The sequence below is a fragment of the Mytilus trossulus genome, unplaced genomic scaffold (assembly GCF_036588685.1).
Source record: "Mytilus trossulus isolate FHL-02 unplaced genomic scaffold, PNRI_Mtr1.1.1.hap1 h1tg000358c__unscaffolded, whole genome shotgun sequence".
NCBI lineage: Eukaryota > Metazoa > Mollusca > Bivalvia > Mytilida > Mytilidae > Mytilus > Mytilus trossulus.
Genome location: NW_026963337.1, coordinates 63,564 through 84,557, shown reverse-complemented (window position 1 = coordinate 84,557; position 20,994 = coordinate 63,564). Strand labels below are relative to the sequence as shown.

General features: G+C 34.1%; 1 long non-coding RNA gene across 1 annotated transcript in view; it reads right to left on the bottom strand.

Annotated features, from left to right (window-relative positions):
• Window positions 1-20,994, bottom strand: part of LOC134701869 (uncharacterized) — a 537,736-nt gene that overhangs the window by 500,050 nt on the left and 16,692 nt on the right. Inside the window, exon 3 of the long non-coding RNA XR_010104238.1 lies at window positions 19,017-19,078. This is a non-coding gene — a long non-coding RNA (uncharacterized LOC134701869). The remainder of the gene's footprint in view (window positions 1-19,016; window positions 19,079-20,994) is intronic.

The window sequence follows — 20,994 nt, the reverse complement described above, 5'->3', positions numbered from 1 at the left end:
CATGTGTTTGGTTGCTATACTTGTTTGTCTATTACTCTGAGAGGTCAGGTCCAGACCATGTGATGTTTGTTGTAATATTTGTCTATTTACTCTCAGTAGTCAGGTCCAGACCATGTGTTGTTTGTTGTTATATTTGTATGTTTATTTACTCTGAGTAGTCAGGTCAGGTCCGGACCATGTGTTGTGTGTTGTTATATTTGTTTGTCTATTTACTCTGAGTAGTCAGGTCAAGTCCATGTATTGTGTGTTGTTGTATTTGTTTGTCTATTTACTCTCAGTAGTCAGGTCAGGTCCAGGCCATGTGTTGTTAGTTGTTATATTTGTATGTCTATTTATTCTGAGTAGTCAGGTCAGGTCCAGACCATGTGTTGTGTGTTGTTATATTTGTTTGTCTATATACTCACAATAGTCAGGTCCAGACCATGTGTTGTTAGTTGTTATATTTGTATGTCTATTTATTCTGAGTAGTTAGGTCAGGTCCAGACCATGTGTTGTGTGTTGTTATATTTGTTTGTCTATATACTCACAGTAGTCAGGTCCAGGCCATGTGTTGTTAGTTGTTATATTTGTTTGTCTATATACTCACAGTAGTCAGGTCCAGACCATGTGTTGTTAGTTGTTATATTTGTATGTCTATTTACTATGAGTAGTCAGGTCCAGACCATGTGTTGTTAGTTGTTATATTTGTATGTCTATTTACTATGAGTAGTCATATCCAGACCATGTGTTGTGTGTTGTTATATTTGTTTGTCTTTTTACTCTCAGTAGTCAGGTCAGGTCCAGACCTTGTGTTGTTAGTTGTTATATTTGTTTGTCTATTTACTCTGAGCAGCTAGGTCCAGACCATGTGGTGTGTGTTGTTATATTTGTCTATTTACTCGAGTAGTCATGTCCATACCATGTGTTGTTTGTTGTTTTATTTGTTCGTCTATTTACTATGAGTAGTCAGGTCAGGTCCAGACCATTCGTTGTTAGTTGTTGTATTTGTTTGTCTATTCACTCTGAGTAGTCAGGTCAAGTCCATGTGTTGTGTGTTGTTATATTTGTTTGTCTATTTACTCTGAGTAGTCAGGTCCAGACCTTGGTTGTGTGTTGTTATATTTGTTTATTTACTCTCAGTAGCTGTATATATAGTCAGGACCAGACCATGTGTTGTGTGTTGTAATATTGGTCTATTTACTCTGAGTAGCTAGGTCCAGACCATGTGTTTGGTTGTTATACTTGTTTGTCTATTACTCTGAGTAGTCAGGACCAGACCATGTGTTGTGTGTTGTAATATTTGTCTATTTACTCTGAGTAGCTAGGTCCAGACCATGTGTTTGGTTGTTATACTTGTTTGTCTTTTACTCTGAGAAGTCAGGTCCAGACCTTGTGTTGTTTGTTGTTATATTTGTTTGTCTATTACTCTGAGTAGTCAGGTCCAGACCATGTGTTGTTTGTTGTTATATTTGTTTGTCTATTACTCTGAGTAGTCAGGTCCAAACCATGTGTTGTTTGTTGTTATACTTGTTTGTCTATTACTCTGAGAAGTCAGGTCCAGACCATGTGTTGTTTGTTGTTATATTTGTTTTGTCTATTACTCTTTGTAGTCAGGTCCAGACCATGTATTGTGTGTTGTTATATTTGTTTGTCTATTACTCTGAGAAGTCAGGTCAAGTCCATGTGTTGTGTGTTGTTATATTTGTTTGTCTATTACTCTGAGTAGTCAGGTCAAGTCCATGTATTGTGTGTTGTTATATTTGTTTGTCTTTTACTCTGAGAAGTCAGGTCAAGTCCATGTGTTGTGTGTTGTTATATTTGTTTGTCTATGACTCTTAGTAGTCAGGTCTATGACTCTTAGTAGTCAGGTCCAGACCATGTATTGTGTGTTGTTATATTTGTTTGTCTATTACTCTGAGTAGTCAGGTACAGACCATGTGTTATTAGTTATTGTATTTGTTTGTCTATTTACCCTGAGTAGTCAGGTCCAGACCATGTGTTGTTATTTGTAGTATTTGTATGTCTATTTACTCTCAGTAGTCAGGTCCAGACCATGTGTTGTTAGTTGTTGTATTTGTATGTCTATTTACTATGAGTAGTCAGGTCCAGACCATGTGTTGTTTGTTGTTGTATTTGTATGTCTATTTACTCTCAGTAGTCAGGTCCAGACCATGTGTTGTTAGTTGTTGTATTTGTATGTCTATTTACTCTCAGTAGTCAGGTCCAGACCATGTGTTATGTGTTGTTTTATTTGTATGTCTATTTAATCTGAGTAGTCAGGTCCAGCCCATGTGTTGTGTGTTGTTATATTTGTTTGTCTATTTACTCTGAGTAGTCAGGTCAGGTCCAGACCATGTGTTGTATGTTGTTATATTTGTTTGTCTATTTACTCTGAGTAGTCAGGTCCAGACCTTGGTTGTGTGTTGTTATATTTGTATGTCTTTTTACTCTGAGTAGTCAGGTCCAGACCATGTGTTGTGTGTTGTTATATATATATGTCTATTTACTCTGAGTAGTCAGGTCCAGACCATGTGTTATGTGTTGTTGTATTTGTATGTCTATTTACTCTGAGTAGTCAGGTCCAGACCATGTGTTGTTGTATATATATGTCTATTTACTCTGAGTAGTCAGGTCAAGACCATGTTATGTGTGTTGTTATATTTGTATGTATATTTACTCTGAGAAGTCAGGTCCAGACCATGTGTTGTTAGTTGTTATATTTGTTTGTCTATTTACTCTGAGTAGTCAGGTCCAGACCATGTGTTGTTAGTTGTTATATTTGTTTGTCTATTTACTCTGAGTAGTCAGGTCCAGACCATGTGTTGTGTGTTGTTATATTTGTATGTCTATTTACTCTGAGTAGTCAGGTCCAGACCATGTTATGTGTGTTGTTATATTTGTATGTATATTTACTCTGAGAAGTCAGGTCCAGACCATGTGTTGTGTGTTGCTATATTTGTATGTCTATTTACTCTGAGTAGTCAGGTCCAGATCATGTGTTGTGTGTTGTTGTATTTGATTGTCTATTTACTATGAGTAGTCAGGTCCAGTCTATGTGTTGTGTGTTGTTATATTTGTATGTATATTTACTCTGAGTAGTCAGGTCCAGACCATGTGTTGTGTGTTGTTATATATATGTCTATTTACTCTGAGTAGTCAAGTCCAGACCATGTGTTGTGTGTTGCTGTATTTGTATGTCTATTTACTCTGAGTAGTCAGGTCCAGACCATGTGTTGTTAGTTGTTGTATTTGTATGTCTATTCACTATGAGTAGTCAAGTCCAGACCATGTGTTGTGTGTTGTTTTATTTTTATTTGTATGTATATTTACTCTGAGTAGTCAGGTCCAGACCATGTGTTGTGTGTTGTTATATATATATGTCTATTTACTCTGAGTAGTCAGGTCCAGACCATGTGTTGTGTGTTGCTGTATTTGTATGTCTATTTACTCTGAGTAGTCAGGTCAAGACCATGAGTTGTTAGTTGTTGTATTTGTTTGTCTATTTACTCTCAGCAACCAGGTCCAGACCATGTGTTGTGTGTTGTTATATTTGTATGTCTATTTACTCTGAGTAGTCAGGTCCAGACCATGCGTTGTTATCTTTTGTATTTATTTGTCTTTTACAATGAGAAGTCAGGTCCAGACCATGTGTTGTTTGTTGTTGTATTTGTATGTCTATTTACTCTGAGTAGTCAGGTCCAGACCATGCGTTGTGTGTTGTTATATTTGTTTGTCTATTTTCTCTGAGTATACGTTGTCAGGTCCAGACCATGTGTTGTGTGTTGTTATATTTGTTTGTCTATTTAATCTTGAGTAAACGTAGTCAGGTCCAGACCATGTGTTGTGGGTTGTTATATTTGTTTGCCTATTTACTCTGAGTAGTCAGGTGTAGAACATATGTTAGTATTATTTTGTCAGTGTTATGTTTTAAAAAATGGTAGGTTTCACATTTAGTGCAGTACTCTGATTACAAGTATGTTTCAGTGGTGTGTCATGATGTGTCTGATTTTCTGTGTTGAACATCAGTGTTGTGTCATGATTTATGTCCTGTGTTGAACACCAGTGTTGTGTCATGTGATTCATGTTCCGTGTTGAACATCAGTTTTGTGTCCTAATATGTGTCTTGTTCTGTGTTGAACATAAGAGTTGTGTCCTGTTGTCTATCATGTTCTGTGTTGAACATTAATGTTCTGTCATATGATTCATGTCCTGTGTTGAACGTCAGTGTTGTGTCATGTATCTCATGATATGTCTCATGTTCCATGCTGAACATCAGTGTTGTGTCATGATATGTCACATGTTGTTTTTAAATGCAAGTTGTTTCATGATGTATTGAAAACAAGTGTTGTGTCATGCTTTGTCTCATGTTGTGTGTTGAACATCAGTGTTTTGTCATGATGTTGTTCTAGTTCTGTGATGAGCATCAATGATGTGGCTCATGTGTTGAGATGAACATCAGTGGTGTGTCATGATATGTCTCATGTTCTGTGTTGAACATCAGTGTTTTGTCATGATGTTACTCAAATTCTGTGTTGAACATCAGTGTTAAGTCATGATGTTGTTCTAGTTCTATGATGAGCATCAATGATGTGTCATGATGTGGCTCATGTGTTGAGATGAACATCAGTGGTGTGTCATGATATGTCTCATGTTCTGTGTTGAACATCAGTGTTTTGTCATGATGTTACTCAAATTCTGTGTTGAACATCAGTGTGAAGTCATGATGTGTCTCATGTTCTGTGTTGGTTGTCAATGACGCATCATAATATGAACATCAGTGTTTTGTCATGATATGTCTCATGTTCTGTGTTGATCATCAGTGTTAAGTCATGATGTGTCTCATGTTCTGTGTTGAATACCAGTGTTGTGTCATGTATCTCATGGTATGTCTCATGTTCCATGCGAAACATCAGTGTTTTGTCATGATATGTCTCATGTCCTGTGTTGAACATCAGTGGTGTGTCATTTGATTCATGTTCTGTGTTGAACATCAGTTTTGTGTCCCAATATGTGTTTTGTTCTGTGTTGAACATAAGTGTTGTGTCCTGTTGTCTATCATGTTCTGTGTTGAACATCAATGTTCTGTCATATGATTCATGTCCTGTGTTGAACGTCAGTGTTGTGTCATGTATCTCATAATATGTCTCATGTTCCATGCTGAACATCAGTGTTTTGTCATGATATGTCTCATGTTCTGTGTTGAACATCAGTGTTGTGTCATGATATGACTCGTGTTCTGTGTTGAACACCAGTGTTGTGTCATGTATCTCATGGTATGTCTCATGTTCCATGCTGAACATCAGTGTTTTGTCATGATATGAAAACTCGTTCACCAAGCCTAGCTATTTTTTTAAGTATCCTGCATTTGTGTGTCATGTACTGTTTATGTACAATCTGCTGTGTTTTGAAGTACCTTGTATTTGCATGTTTTATACTGCCTATGTACATTCTTCTATGTTTGTTTTGTTGTTTGTTTTTACTGTAAATGTACAAAGAAATAGTCTGACCTGATGTTTTGTAGTACTTATTCAAAGTTGTCTTGAATTTTACAAGTTTACCTTCTTGATATTCAATGTCACAAGTTTACCAACTTGATATTAAATGTTACAAGTTTACCTACTTGATATTCTATGTTACAAGTTTACCCTCTTGGTATTCAATGTTACAAGTTTACCTATTTGCTATTCAATGTTACAAGTTTACTTATTTGATAGTCAATGTAACAAGTTTACCTATTTGATATTCAATGTTACAAGTTCACCAACTTGATATTCAATGTTACAAGTATTCCTATTTGATATTCAATGTTACAAGTTTTCTTATTGGATATTCAATGTTACAAGTTTACCTACTTGATATTCAATGTTACAAGTTTACCTATTTGATATTCAATGTTATAAGTTTACCTATTTGATATTCAATGTTACAAGTTTTCTTATTGGATATTCAATGTTACAAGTTTACCAACTTTATATTCAATTTTACAAGTTCACCTACTTGATATTCAATGTTACAAGTTTACCTACTTGATATTCAATGTTACAAGTTTACCTATTTGATATTCAATGTTAAAAGTTTACCTATTTGATATTCAATATTACAAGTTTTCTTATTGGATATTCAATGTTACAAGTTTTCCAAGTTACTTAATATTCAATGTTACAAGTTCACCTACTTGATATTCAATGTTACAACTTTACTTACTTGATATTTTATGTTACAAGTTTACCTACTTTAAATTCAATGTTTGCTCCATTCTCTAGGCAAAGCTTTAAGTCCTCTACGCTTCCATCTCTAGCAGCTTTAATAAGTTTCTGTAAGTAAAAAATAGATTTTACATATAACAGAATGTATAGTGTGTAGTAACTGAAATGGTTTTCACAGACAATAATTATCGGACACTTTAAAATTACAGATTTTTATTGGTTTAAACAAGGGAGACATTTTACTCTATCCCATGGCTCAACTGGGGACCATTTTTTGAATGTCACTTTTTCCTGCAGATCAATCAAACATCAATGATTTAAAAGAAAACAAACTGAATTGTTCATTGACCAGAAAAACCTAGTTTCCCCCTTTTTTGGCACCTAATTCCCCTTTTGTTTGCCCCTAATTCCAAAACATTTTAAGAATACCCCCCCCCCCCCCCCCCCCAAAAAAAAGAAAAAGTCATAACTAACGATCTCTTAATGGTATGGAAACTTGTGGTATAATTTCAGAGGAATTCATTCACTTAAACACAAGTTACTGTTTGAAAACTACAAAAATGCTTATTTTGGACACCCTTTTTGGCCACTAAATCCTAAACTCTTAGGACCATAACCCCAAAAATCAATCTAAACCTTCCTTAAGTGGTATTGAACCTTCTGGTAGAAATAAATAGAGATCCATTCAGCAAATCTGAGATAGTCTGGAAAATCTAGTTTATCCCTTTTTTAGCCCCCAATTCCATAACATTTAGAGTCATAACCCCTCCACCTCCCCCAAATCATTAATTACCATCACTTCATGGTATGGAAACATGTGGTGTCATTTCAGAGAGATTCATCCACTTAAACACAAGTTATTGTTTAAAAACTTCAAAAATGCTTATTTTGGGCCCCTTTTTTGGCCCCTAATTCCTAAACTATTGGGACCATAACCCCCAAAATCAATCCCAACCTTCGTTTAGTGGTATTAAACCTTCTGGTAAAAATTTATAGAAATCCATTCACTAAATCTAAAGTTATTGTCCGGAAACTATATGTGTCTTCGGACGATGACGACGACGACATGAAACCATTATACAACGCTAAAAAAAATTTTGCTGTCGTATAAAAAGACATCTTGCTTCATTTTTTTTTTTTTTTTAAATAACTGTAACAATGTTATGTATATGATCATCATAGTTAATTACTTTAAATTTTCAATTTGAAGAAGAGGACATTTTTGAAATAATACCAAACTTATAGATGTTATACTTTCAATGTAAACAAAAGACAGGTCACAGATATTTCAATTATTCACTGAGGGATATCAAAGAGTGCAACATTTTGTGTGTATTCAAAAATATTATCTTGTCAAAGTTTTCAGGGGAAATTCTGTTTTGCAACTTTGTAATAAACAGCCATGTTTCTCGTTTCTCGTTTTGTTTATATAGATTAGATCGTTGGTTTTCCTGTTTGAATGGTTTTACACTAGTAATTTTGGGGCCCTTTATAGCTTGTTGTTCGGTGTGAGCCAAGGCTCCGTGTTGAAGGCCGTACTTTAACCTATAATGGTTTAATTTTTAAATTGTTATTTGGATGGAGAGTTGTCTCATTGGCACTCACACCACATCTTCCTATATCTAAAAAAAACAAACTATTTGCTCTGACTTAACCTTTGCTGCGGAAACGTACAAAACAGATGTATGTTTAACCCAGACACATTCTGTATGTATGTGCCTGTCCCAAGTTAGGAGCCTGTAATTCAGTGGTTGTCAGTTGTTACATATTTGTGTTTCGTTAATTTTTTTGTACATAAATTAAGCCGTTAGTTTTCTCGTTTGAATTATTTTTCTTTTGTAATTTTTGGGCCTTCCAATCTGCTTGTGTGGTATGGGCTTTTCTCATTGTTGAAGGCGGTATGGTGACCCATAGTTGTTATTTTTGTGTCAGTTGGTCTCTTGTGAAGAGTTGTCTCATTGGCAATCATACCACATCTTCTTTTTTCTATAAGCCAAAAGTGCTGGTCCAGGAAACCGATTAATCGAGTATCATTTTGAAGTATGGAGTATTTGCAGTGGCGGATCAACACCGGGGATGGAACCCCCCTTTTTTTTGGCCGATCAATGCATTTGAATGGGAGCATATAGTTGGAACCCCCCTCCCCCCTTACTCTGGGTTGGGAACCCCCCTTTTTAAAAAGGCTGGATCCGCGCCTGATTTGAGTACTAGTTGACATCCCTACAAATTATCACATGCTTATATTTTCTATCAGATAAACAAAAAGCACTAGACTGTATTGACTTTAAAGAAGAAAAAATCTTACATGATTCCAATCTTCCATTATTTCCTAAAATAGAAAAAAACATATTTATAAACTTTTGTCAGATCTAGAGTAATTATTGTTACTGTTACATGCAACTGAAAAACAAATTCTGTTTTTGAACATGTAACTACTGACCCAATCTTTTCAGATATATACAAAACCAAATCATGTCGTCAACCAATAGCTGCATAGTTATCCTCTAAAGGGACATAACTCTTGAGGATAAATGTCAATGGAACTTAACCAATGCTATGTTTAAAAAATTTAAAAACATAGTTAGCTATAAAAAGCCCTGAAATAACAAATGTAAACCAATTCAAACGAGAAAACTAACTGCAAAATTTATGTACAAAAAATACATGAAAAAGAAATATGATATATACAAAAACAATAAACAACCACTGAATAACGGGATCCTGACTTTAGACATTCTCATTCATTACATCATTATAATAAGCTTCCAATGTTAACATAGTGAAGGTGCTACTATTGCATAATCATTATATATAAACCTTTGATGCATAGCCTCACATGCATCAAAAACACTGCACTGTAATGTACAATAAATCATTTCAACCAGTTTTATTTGATGGCTATTCTTTTCACAATCATAAAAGTCGGAATCAAATTGAGAAGACCACATTCTAATAGCTAATAAACAGCTGCGCCCGGAGCGCATGATACGCCCGTCATCTTGAGTGTGAGGTTTTTAGCAATAATCATAAATAGTTTCAGAAATTACGGTGCGACATGTGAAAAACCCCCTTTTTTTATAAAACTAGAGGCTCTAAAGAGCCTGTGTCGCTCACCTTGGTCTATGTGCATATTAAACAAAGGACACAAATGGATTCATGACAAAATTGTATTTTGGTGATGGTGATGTGTTTGAAGTTCTTACTTTACTGAACGATTTTGCTTCTTACAATTATATCTATCATGAACTTTGCCCATTAGTAACAGAGAACTATATTTGGTAAAAATTTACATAAATTTACCAAATTAATGAAAATTGTTAAAAATTGACTATAAAGGGCAATAACTCCTTAAGGGGTCAATTGACCATTTAGGTCATGTTGACTTATTTGTAGATCTTACTTTGCTGAACATTATTGCTGTTTACAGTTTATCGCTATCTATAATAGTATTCAAGATAACCAAAAACGGCAAAATTTCTTTAAAAATTACCAATTGGAGGGCAGCAACCCAACAACCAGTTGTCCAATTCATCTGAAAAATTCAGGGCAGATAGATATTGACTTGATTAACAATTTAACTTCTTGTCAGATTTGCTCTAGATGCTTTGGTTTCATAGTTATAAGCAAAAAACTGCATTTTACCCCTATGTTCTATTTTTAGCCGTGGTGGCACTCTTGGTTGAATGGCCAGGTCATCGGACACATTTTTCAAACTAGATACCCCAAAGATGATTGTGGCCTAGTAGTTTCAGTGGAGATTTTGTAAAAGATTACTTAGATTTATGAAAAATGGTTAAAGATTGACTATAAAGGGCAATAACTCCTAAAGGGGTCAACTGACCATTTTGGTCATGTTGACTTATTTGTAGATCTTACTTTGCTGAACACTATTGCTGTTTACAATTTATCTCTATCTATAATAATATTCAAGATAATAACCAAAAACAGCAAAATTTCCTCAAAATTACCAATTCAGGGGCAGCAACCCAACAACCGATTGACCGATTCATCTAAAAATTTCAGGGCAGATAGTTCTTGACCTGATAAACATTTATATCCCATGTCAGATTTCCTCAAAATGCTTTGGTTTTTGAGTTATAAGCCAAAAACTGCATTTTACCCCTATGTTCTATTTTCAGCGGTGGTGGCCATCTTGGTTGGTTGACCAGGTCATGCCACACATTTTTTAAACTAGATACCCCAAAGATGATTGTGGCCAAGTTTGGATTAATTTGGCCAAGTAGTTTCAGAGGAGAAGATTTTTGTAAAAGATTACTTTAATTTACGAAAAATGATTAAGAATTGACTATAAAGGGCAATAACTCCTAAACCGGTCAACTGACCATTTTGGTCATGTTGACTTATTTGTAGATCTTACTTTGCTGAACATTATTGCTGTTTACAGTTTATCTCTATCTATAATAATATTCAAGATAATAACCAAAAACAGCAAAATTTCCTCAAAATTACCAATTCAGGGGCAGCAACCCAACAACCGATTGACCGATTCATCTGAAAATTTTAAAGCAGATAGATCTTAACCTGATAAACATTTTTATCCCATGTCAGATTTCCTCAAAATGCTTTGGTTTTTGAGTTATAAGCCAAAAACTGCATTTTACCCCTTTGTTCTATTTTTAGCCGTGGCGGCCATCTTGGTTGGTTGACCAGGTCACGCCACACATTTTTTAAACTAGATACCCCAAAGATGATTGTGGCCAAGTTTGGATTAATTTGGCCAAGTAGTTTCAGAGGAGAAGATTTTTGTAAAAGATTACTTTAATTAACGAAAAATGGTTAAAAATTGACTATAAAGGGCAATAACTCCTAAACGGGTCAACTGACCATTTTGGTCATGTTGACTTATTTCTAGATCTTACTTTGCTGAACATTATTGCTGTTTACAGTTTATCTCTAACTATAATAATATTCAAGATAATAACCAAAAACAGCAAAATTTCTTCAAAATTACCAATTCAGGGGCAGCAACCCAACAACCGATTGAATGATTCATCTGAAAATTTCAGGGCAGATAGATCTTGACCTGATAAACATTTTTACCCCATGTCAGATTTGCTCTAAATGCTTTGGTTTTTGAGTTATAAGCCAAAAACTGCATTTTACCCCTATGTTCTATTTTTAGCTGTGGCGGCCATCTTGGTTGGTTGACCGGGTCACGCCACACTTTTTTTAAACTAGATACCCCAATGATGATTGTGGCCAAGTTTGGTTTGATTTGGCCCAGTAGTTTCAGAGGAGAAGATTTTTGTAAAAGTTAACGACGACGGACGACGACGGACGACGGACGCCAAGTGATGAGAAAAGCTCACTTGGCCCTTCGGGCCAGGTGAGCTAAAAATCAATAACTCTTAATTAAAAAAAAAATTAGAATCATCACCAAAAAGTATACAGATCTTTAGATTAATATAACTAAGAAGTGTGTAAAGTTTTAAGCAATAATCAAAACTAGTTTTTGGGATATGGCGCAACATGTGTAACCCCTATCCCTTTTTTTACAAAAAACTCAACAACTCTAAAATAAAATTTTGAATCATCACCAAAAAGTATACAGATCTTTAGATTAATGTAGCTAAAAAGTGTGTAAAGTCTTAAGCAATAACCATAAATTGTTTTTGAGACACAGCGTTACATGTAAAAAAAAACACCCCCTGTTTTAGTTACAAAGTCCTGTAACTAAAAAAGTTTTAATCTTATTTTCACCAAAAAGTATACAGATCATTTGACCATCATAAGAAACAACTATGTCAAGTTTCATGAAATTTGGATAAGTCGTTCTCAAGGTACAGTCAACATGTTGACGACGGACAGACGCTGGACATTTGTATACCATAATACGTCCCGTCAAAATTTGACTTTTTTGATAGGGGACTAATTACGAATTAAGTGAAGAATAATAATATATATGTAATGTTTAACCTCATTTTTGTGACTGGAGGTCATACATGACATTTACTTTTCTGTAAGAAAGTTGTCTCATTGGCAATCATACCACATAGTCTTGTTATTGAATCAATACTTACATTTTTAATTCAACAAGCATTCTAAGAGTATTGCATGGCAATACATAGTCCCCTACTGGGTAAAAATTACATTATAATGGAACAAAATTCTAACTTGTTCTATAACTTGTCTTGGTGTAAACAAAAAGTAAATATCAAGTCATTTTATTTAAGCATGACTAAAAACAGTGTGAATAACTGATTATATGAGTGAATTTTTCAAGTCCATGGACCATAACATGCAGAAAATTATCAGATCAAAACAAAAATTTGAACTTGATCTGGAACTTGTCATGATAAAACTATATACCAATTATCAATCAATATCACTCAATAATATTTTTTTAATATATATAGCATTCCGAAAATTAGTTAATACAAAATAACAAACACACAAACTGGCACAAATGTTTCAAACAATTTACTAAAAAAAATCTTTAAAAAAATGAGTTTTCTCTCTTTGTATAGACAAATGGTTTAACATAGTACTCTTACATTAGATATGGATTTTTGTTATGGACCATAGATCAAGACTAAATCATCAGGATGAAACAAAGTTCGAACTTGATCTGTAACTTTTCCTGATAAAACCATATAACAAAAATATCAAATCAATATATTTTAGAACGAAGAAAAAAAGTGTGGAAAGCTGATTTGCCGGACTGACGGATGGACAGACAGACAGACAGAGTGCAAACCGTAAGTCCCCTTCAACTTCGTCGTTAGCCGACTAAAAGGTAATGATCAAACTTTGCAATAGTATAAATAATAATTTTACAACCCAGAAAATTTACATATCCAATAACAAGAGTGAAAATAGCTATTGAATAGATTTCAAAGCAAGAGTATACTAATAAAATTCAAGTTCAAACCAGTGTGATCACTGAAGTGTAAAAATAAACGTTTCACTGCTTTGCTAATAAATAAATAATTTAAGTCTTAAATCAAACATACTTACTTAACATAAAAAGACATAAAAAATGTACTTACCAAAAATAAAGTGAAATAAAATCTGTTGAACCAATCTTTATAAATTTTCAAACAAAACAATTGCAAGAAATAGTTTAATATTTATAGGTACTATTAATTGCACTGAACATTAATCTATATTTATTAGAATAAGTAAAATAAAAAATTGGGGAATGTGTCCAAGGGACACAGATGATGCCCCTGCATGCATACAATGTTATAAGGGACATAACTCAAGAATGGTAAAAGTAACGACACCAAAATTCAAACTTGATCTGTGTTTTGTGGTAATAAGCATTGTGTAAAAGTTTAACATTTTTTTGAGACTTGAGGCAAACTTAAGTTAGTGAAAGGAAATGAAAAATTCAGCAATTTTTCCAATTTAAAGGGGCATAACTCTAGAATGGTAAAAGTGACGCCACCAAAATTCAATCTTGATCTGTGTTTTGTGGTAATAAGCATTGTGTATATTTCATAACATTTGTTTGAGGCAAACAAAAATTAGAGAACGGAAACTAATTTCTGGACGTATGGATGTAAGGATGGACAGACGGACAAGGGTTAAACTTAATGCCCCCTCTGATACGGTAGGGCATTTAAAAGGAATACATATATGAATCACATTATTAATTCATGTAATAAATGACTATCCCCCTGCTGACCCCTTTCCCTCCTCAAACACACGATTTTGTTAATACAGCAAGAATGCACATGCTGAAATGTCCTGCATGCTTTACTTTTTATGATTTACTTTATGTTGATAATGACATAAAGATGAATGAAGCTTTACTACAATAAAATAAATTTTAAACTTAACATATCAATGATCCATGAAAATGAGGTCAAGGTCAGATAAACCAAGCCAGACAGACATGTACATCCTACACTCATTACATACACCAAATATAGTTGATCACTTTTTAAACTAGATACTCTTATTATGATTGTGTAGTTTTGGAGGAGAAGATTTTTGTAAAAGTTAACAACTACAACCATGGACAACTGACGCCAAGTGATGAGAAAAGCCAGGTGAGCTAAAAACATATATTATACAATACATACCTAATTGATTAAAACTGATGAAAGTACATCTGAAGTCAAAGAAATTTGTCAGTAAGACAGTGCCACCATCTAAAGCATCTCTGAAACATTTAATGAATGACATATACTGTTGAAAATATCATGTGAGTTATGATGTTGCTTTCTACTTTTAGTACAGGGTCAATGTCAGTGTGGGATGTAGCCTTATATAATAAGCACTCAATTTAGTTGAAGTAAACGTTTTTAACAGTATGGGAATTTTCTGCACTCTTTATTTAATACGATAGTTGATTTAGCTACGGCAAATACCTTTAATTTTTTATCCTTTAACCCAAGTTCACACTTTAGTTTAACCAATCAATTTTTGGAGGAGAATAATTTCGAAATGATGTCATGTTCTTTGATTTGTGAGTGTCTTGTTTACTATAAAATATTGGTTTGGGGTTTAGATTTAGATGTGATTTAGAATGTTAAAACTATTTGTTGATTTTCTCCCCTTTAAGAGTTTGAATATATTTTACATTTGAAACAAATTTCAGTTTTAAATGATTCTATATAGTTCACATTTGATGTACTAATTACCTATAACAACAGCCTGACTGGACAGGGATCAAACCCACTGGATGAGGATCAACTTGACTGGACAATGATCAACTTGACTGGACAGGGAACAAATCTACTGGACAAGGATCAACTTGACTGGACAATGATCAACTTGACTGGACAGGGAACAAATCTACTGGACAAGGATCAACTTGTCTGGACAGGGATCAAATCGACTGGGCAAGGATCAACTTGACTGGACAGGGATCAAATCCACTGGACAGGGATCAACCTGACTGGACAGGGATCAACTTGACTGGACAGGGATCAAATCGACTGGACAAGGATCAACTTGACTGGACAGGGATCAAATCGACTGAACAGGGATCAAATCCACTGGACGAGGATCAACCTGACTGGACAGGGATCAACTTGACTGGGCAAGGATCAACTTGACTGGACAAGGTTCAACTTGACTGGACAGGAATCAAAAAAATACTGATGATAGATGTTTAAAATGAGAATATGAATGTTTCTATTTCAGGTTGAAATAATGATAACATGTAACTTTTTGTTATAAAGATGCTTGTCTATTATTTGATACCAGTTTGACCTCTTTCATTGATTGGTTGCTGTCTCATTGATATACCAATGCTTTGATATTTTGAATGTAAAATATATCTGTTAATTATCTCCCCTTGTAAGAGTTTAAAATTCTACATTCGCCTCTCTTTTTAAAAAATTCAATAGAAAATGATCCTATATTATATGAAAATATAGTTTACATATAATATACACTTACCTTTAACAGCTTGACTTGACAGTTATCAAATCGACTGGTCAATGATCAACCTGACTGGACAGGGGTCAACTTAACTGGACAGGGGTCAACTTGACTGGACAGGGGTCAACTTGACTGGACAGGGATCAAATCTACTGGACAAGGATCAACTTGACTGGACAGGGATCAAATAAATACTAATAATAGATGTTTTAAATGAGAATATAAATGTTTCTATTTCAGGTTGAAATAATAATCACATGTTATACAGATGTTTGCGAATTGTTTGATTCCATTTTGACCTCTTTCATTGATTGGTTGCTGTCTCATTGATATAGACCTCTAAACCTTTTCTTTTACAGGATGCATTCTTAGTTTTTAGAGTCTTACTTACTACATAAAAACAGGGGTCTTGTGATATTTTGAATGTAAACTATATCTACCCTGTTACAGTTAAAATCCAATATTCACTCTTTTGAAATAAATTTCAGAAGTAAATGATCCTATATACATTGTAGTTCACATACAATGTACACTTACCTATAATAACAACTCAACTGGACAAGCATTAAATTGATTGGACAATCAATGATCCCAAGGACTGGACAATGATCCCAAGGACTGGACAATTCTCAAATAAATATATTGATTTTAGACATTATTGATGTTCAAACTGAAAATATAAATGCAATTAAAACAACACTTTATAGACACACTTGTCTATTGTTAAAACCATTGACCTCTTTTGTTGATTGGTTGCTGTCTCATTGACATATACCTCCCATCCTTGCATTCATACAGCACACTTTGATTTCTTAGTTTACATCTCTATTTGTAATGCTTGCAATGTTTAATTAGTTTCAATTTCCAAGTACAATTAATTTTGTAATTGTGTCATTTTATTTTTTGTATCCCGTCACAAAAGTTGCTAAGTGCAAAATTTTAACCTTGTTCTAAAAGAATTAATACAAACACTGGTCTAATCCTATTTAGAATGAATCCTATAGCCCTGTATTATCTCCCCTTAAATACAAACACTGGTCTAATGCTATTTAGAATGTATCCTATATCTCTGGCTTATCTCCCCTTTAATACAAACACTGGTCTAATGCTATTTAGAATGAATACTTTAGCTCTGGATTATCTCCCCTTTAATACAAACACTGGTCTAATGCTATTTAGAATGAATCCTATAGCTCTGGATTATCTTCCCTTTAATACTAACACTGGTCTAGTAATATTTAGAATGAATCCTATAGCTCTGGATTATCTCCCCTTTAATACAAAAAAAAAAGCTATTTAGAATGAATCCTATAGCTCTGGATTATCTCCCCTTTAATACAAACACTGGTATAATCCTATTTAAGCAAAACTTTGAATGCGATATATAAAAAATTCTCAGCTTTTCTGAATCTGTACACTATACCGATTAAAATGATGTCTTACTTTAAGGATTGTGACCACAAATAGTGAAACTACAGCTCTTTTTTATATCGTGCAGTAGTGGCATATTGGCCAGTGGCAAACAGTTTAACTGGCAAATCCCAAACATTTCCTGTATCACATTTTCATCAGTTTTACAAAGAAAATAAATCATAAAATAGGGTTTCTTTTGAATAAATAGAATAAAAACTATGAAATAGGCATGAATAAAGTTACTTTAAATAGATTTTGTCCCTAGTACTATATGAACTAAGTTATAGCTGAGTTGAGAAAATATTGAAAAAGTGTTTTTCTTAGGAATGGCATGTGTACCTTTTTTACTATAAAAAGTACCAAATATATATTATAATGAATAAAACTTTATGTTACACTGATCAGGAGTAAAGGTCAAAGTAGAAAAAATCTACACTTTTCATATGCAACTTTTGGTTCCAAATATATGAGAGATTGAATAAACATATCATGACGTCGCAAAAAATAAAAAAACTTCAATATTCGCACAGAGTCTGGTTTTCTTATATCTGGTTGCTATGTACAAATATGTAATATTTGCATTAAATATACCAAACTGATGCTTTTAAATTAATGTATACATGCCGTACAATATTTTTCAGAATTATTTTACTCCATTCGCAAACACATTTCTATGCTAAAACATCACTATATTCTATATTTGTCCCTTAAGGGTGCAATCAACAGTTTTTTCTATGACGTCATATTTTGAGGGACCATGTATAAGTGACCCTTAGTGGTGGACTGATTAATAAAGATACTTGTATAAAACTAGATATCACTGGAATCAGAATGTTCTCTAGTTTGTAATGGAATAAAAAAAAAGTGTACTTTTAATAGTATAAAAAAAGTTTTATCCAGAGAAACTGGGAAAAACATTGCCTAATTTAAGCTTAAAAAACCTGAAATCAGGTCATGTGCACACCTCTGAAGACATGATACCTGCACATTTTTCATAATCAAAGTTGTATGAATTTCATAGATTTTTACCTGGTCTTTCAAAAAATTCATGCTTCAGGCTACGTTCGCCTGCTCCGAAAAGAGCTACAGTGGCTGCAAATAAGTTTTTAATTTTCACTGCCAAAAAAACATACTGTTTACAGTGTTGTCTCCCCTCAAAACATGAATATTTAATCTATTTTTTTAAATTATTTTAATCATTCAACCTGTTTTAATTGAAGTTAATTAACATATCTTTACAACCAAATACAAAAAACATGATACTTTTTCACCAATTATGTTGATAAAAAGGGACTTCCCTTCATGTCTATTTTTAGTTGGGGAATAACCCCTAGTTTTTTATACGAAACTGTTTATAGCACCCTTAGAATGAATCCTATAGCTCTGGATTATCTCCCCTTTCATACAAAAAAAAAGCTATTTAGAATGAATCCTATAGCCCTGGATTATCTCCCCTTTAATACAAACACTGGTCTAATGCTATTAAGAATGAATCCTATAGCTCTGGATTATCTCCCCTTTAATACAAACACTGGTTTAATACTTTTTAGAATGAACCATATAGCTCTGGATTATCTCCCCTTTAATAAAAACACTGGTCTAATGCTATTTAGAACGAATCCTATAGCTCTGGATTATCTCCCTTTTAATACAAACACTGGTCTATGCTATTAGAATGAATCCTATAGCTCTGGATTATCTCCCCTTTAATATAAACACTGGTCTAATGCTATTTAGAATGAATCCTATAGCTCTGGATTATCTCCCCTTTAATACAAACACTCAGTCTGGTCTAATGCTATTTAGAATGAATCCTATAGCTCAGGATTATCTCCCCTTTAAAACAAACACTGGTCTAATGCTATTTAGAACGAATCCTATAGCTCTGGATTATCTCCCCTTTTATACAAACACTGGTCTAGTACTATTTAAAATGAATCATATAGCTCTAGATTATCTCCCCTTTAATTCACATTTACAATTTTAATATATTTCTGATTTTCATTTGATAAAAAAAATCATTAAACATTCCAATACAATATCAATGTAATGTTCACTGACCTATAGATAGTAATAACTTGACTGGACCTTGAATCAATAAATACTAATAGTAGATCTTCAAACTGAAAATATAAAAAAATACATGTAGCTCAATTTCAGTTTGTTTCACGTTTATATAAATATTGGTAAAACTTTCCCTGAATTTTTATGTACCTGTTATGAATTAAAAAAGAAAAGGTACATGTACCATACAAAGCTAATTAGTGGAAAAGTTTTAAGAACATATTCATTATAGCATGAAGTCATTTTGTGTCCTATGCTATTGCACAATACTTAATATAACTAGATGCCATTGAGATGGGAGCCATCTCTGTGGGCCCCGCTGTCAATAACGTGGGGTAAATAAGTTGTATGGATAATCTGATATGAAGCATTATTTGAAGTTATTACATAGTCTCATGTGTGATTGTTTGTCAGGTATAAAGTATGAAATAATAACAGCTGTCCTCTCAAAATATTGTGTGGATCAAATTTGTTAGCGATGGACAGACCAACAGACAGACAGACCTTTGACCTAGGAAGTTGTACATACATCATGACACACCCTCTGGTGTTGGTTAAAATGGATGTAAAGTATAATATTTGAAATCATAACGGTTCTCAAGATATAGAGCGGACACGATCTTCACCACAGGACACAGGGTGTGAACTGAAACCAGTTTTTTTTACCTTGACCTTTGACCTAGGAAGTTGTACATACATGATGACACGCCCTCTGGTGGTGGTTAAAATGGATGTCAAGTATAAACTTTGAAATCATAACGGTTATCTAGATATCGAGCAGACACGATCTTCACCACAGGACATGGGGTTGTCAACTGAAACCAAAGTTTTTGACCTTGACCTTTGACCTAGGAAGTTGTACATACATCATGACACACCCTCTGGTGTTGGTTAATAAACATGTTAAGTATTAAGTATAAAATCACAATGGTTATCTAGATATGGAGCGGACACGATCTTCACCACAGGACACAGGGTTGTCAACTGAAACCAAAGTTTTTGACCTTGACCTTTGACCTAGGAAGTTGTACATACATCATGACACACCCTCTGGTGTTGGTTAAAATGGATGTCAAGTATAATATTTGAAATCATAACGGTTCTCAAGATATAGAGCGGACACGATCTTCACCACAGGACACAGGGTTGTCAACTGAAACCAAAGTTTTTTTCACCTTGACCTTTGACCCAGGAAGTTGTACATACATGATGACACACCCTCTGGTGGTGGTTGAAATGGATGTCAAGTATAAACTTTGAAATCATAACGGTTATCTAGATATCGAGCAGACACGATCTTCACCACAGGACATGGGGTTGTCAACTGAAACCAAAGTTTTTGACCTTGACCTTTGACCTAGGAAGTTGTACATACATCATGACACACCCTCTGGTGTTGGTTAATAAACATGTTAAGTATTAAGTATAAAATCACAATGGTTATCTAGATATGGAGCGGACACGATCTTCACCACAGGACACGAGGTTGTCAACTGAAACCAAAATTTTTTTTACCTTGACCTTTGACCTAGGAAGTTGTACATACATCATGACACACCCTCTGGTGTTGGTTAACATGGTTAAAATGGATGTCAAGTATAAACTTTGAAATCATAACGGTTCTCAAGATATAGAGCGGACACGATCTTCACCACAGGACACAGGGTTGTCAACTGAAACCAAAGTTTTTTTACCTTGACCTTTGACCTAGGAAGTTGTACATACATCATGACACGCCCTCTGGTGGTGGTTAATAAACATGTAAAGTATAAAGTATGAAATCATAATGGTTCTCTAGATATGGAGCGGACACAAAGTTAAAGTGTTACGGACGGACGGACAGACAGACGGACGGACAGACTGATCACTATAGGGCGACCCGCCTAAAGGCGGGGCCCTTATAATTTACACATCCTGTTTGGTGTGTATCTCCTGCCATATCAGTATAAAAATCAAAAAATTATGAAGAAACCCC